This window comes from Parus major, unplaced genomic scaffold (assembly GCF_001522545.3).
Source record: "Parus major isolate Abel unplaced genomic scaffold, Parus_major1.1 Scaffold276, whole genome shotgun sequence".
NCBI lineage: Eukaryota > Metazoa > Chordata > Aves > Passeriformes > Paridae > Parus > Parus major.
In genome coordinates, this window is record NW_015379268.1 from 299,268 (window position 1) to 300,850 (window position 1,583).

Below are 1,583 nucleotides of genomic sequence, written 5' to 3' on the forward strand. Positions count from 1 at the left end.
CTGCACAGCTGCTGACACCCGCCCAGGGCTGCACAGGACTGGAAGTTCTCATTCCCACCTCACCTGTGCTGTGTGTGAGGCAATTGAACTGCTGGAAAAGTGATGTTTTTGTGTTGCTGCAAAAGTCCTTTTTCTTGCATTATGGTCCTTCCTAAGCCCCCTGCACCAGCCAGCACTCCCTAAAACATGTACTGCTGTTGGGTCCTGGAATGAACCACAGGCCTGACTGCATCAGCTGCAACACAGCCAACAAGTAAAACCATTTACTGCTCCAAAAACCCCCAGCCTGCTCCAAACCCAGGGAGTTTGGGACAATGCTGGCAGGGCTGCTGCATTCACCACCACAGGAACTGCAGTGAACAATGAGGGTGTCCCATGGAGCTCACAGGAGGTCCTGGATGTGCCCCCTTAAATACAGGATTCTGGAACTGGCAGGAACCAACTCTGGCTGCCCAGCCTGGGAGCAGGGAGCTGCTCCCTTGGGACTGACTGGGACCCCAGCAGCAGATCTGGGATGTCCCAAAGCCCCCCAGAACAAGAATCCTGCGTGTGATGATGGCAACAAGCAGAAACACAAAGAGGATTTAACAGGATAACATGGTCAAGGAAAAGAGTTAAGGCTGACACCTCTGGAGCAGCATCCCACACACACAGAAGTATTTAAGGGTCAAAGGAAACTGGAACTGAAACTTGTGACCTTCTGAACCACTGGATCAGGCACCTGGAATAGTCTGTCACTGGGCAGCTGCAGCAGACAGAGCAGAGAATGAACAAAGCTTTGAGTGGGAAGGGACCTTAAAGCTCATCCAGTGCCACCCCTGGATCCCTGGCAGTGCCCAAGGCCAGGCTGGACAGGGCTTGGAACACCCTGGGATAGTGGAATGTGTCCCTGCCCATAGCAGGGGGGGTGGAATTAAATGTTTAAAGTTCTTTCCCACCCAAAGCATTCTGTAATTCTATGATTCACCTTCCCCAGACGAGGGATGTGTTGCACAACAAACATAATTCTGGAGGAATTTTAAACAGTGGATTCCAGCTTTTTACATGATTCCATATTTTTACATGTCCAACGTAACAAAAAAGGCAAAAATCACTGCTACACGACACAAGTTTGTCATAAATGAAAAATGTCACTATTGTTTTGTGAGTGTAAAAAACAGGCAACAGGACATACAAAACCAAGATTTTAAGGTCAACACCACAGTAAATGCCAACAGATCCCGTTACCTGAATCACACTGAGAAGTCTCTCAGGGCAACTTCCACTTTCCTGAGCTCCCTTCCTTCTTCAGACATTTAAACGACAACCTAAAGAGATGCGAAAAACACCAAGTGAGCTTTTTCTCCAGGAAAACAGCCGGTTTTCCACTGAAAAATTACACTGCCTTATTCCACAACATGCTGCTGCTTCTGCTCCCGGTAATTCCAAAGCAAGACCCGCACATTCCGGCTCTCCCGTTAACTCCAAAGCAATGGAGCCCGCACAATCCGGCTCCCTGCCAGCAGCTGTTCTGCGGCCGGGAGGAACACCGGAGCACGGCCGAAGCAGCGCTCTCAGCCCCGGCCCGGTGGTCCCGGCCCCGC

General features: G+C 50.5%; 1 protein-coding gene across 1 annotated transcript in view; it reads right to left on the reverse strand.

Annotated features, from left to right (window-relative positions):
• Positions 1-1,312, reverse strand: part of LOC107198680 (dystrobrevin beta-like) — a gene marked incomplete at its 3' end in the record, with an annotated part of 37,678 nt that extends 36,366 nt beyond the window's left edge. The window contains exon 1 of the mRNA XM_033511496.1: positions 1,228-1,312. The remainder of the gene's footprint in view (positions 1-1,227) is intronic.
• Between the last annotated feature and the right edge of the window lie 271 nt (positions 1,313-1,583).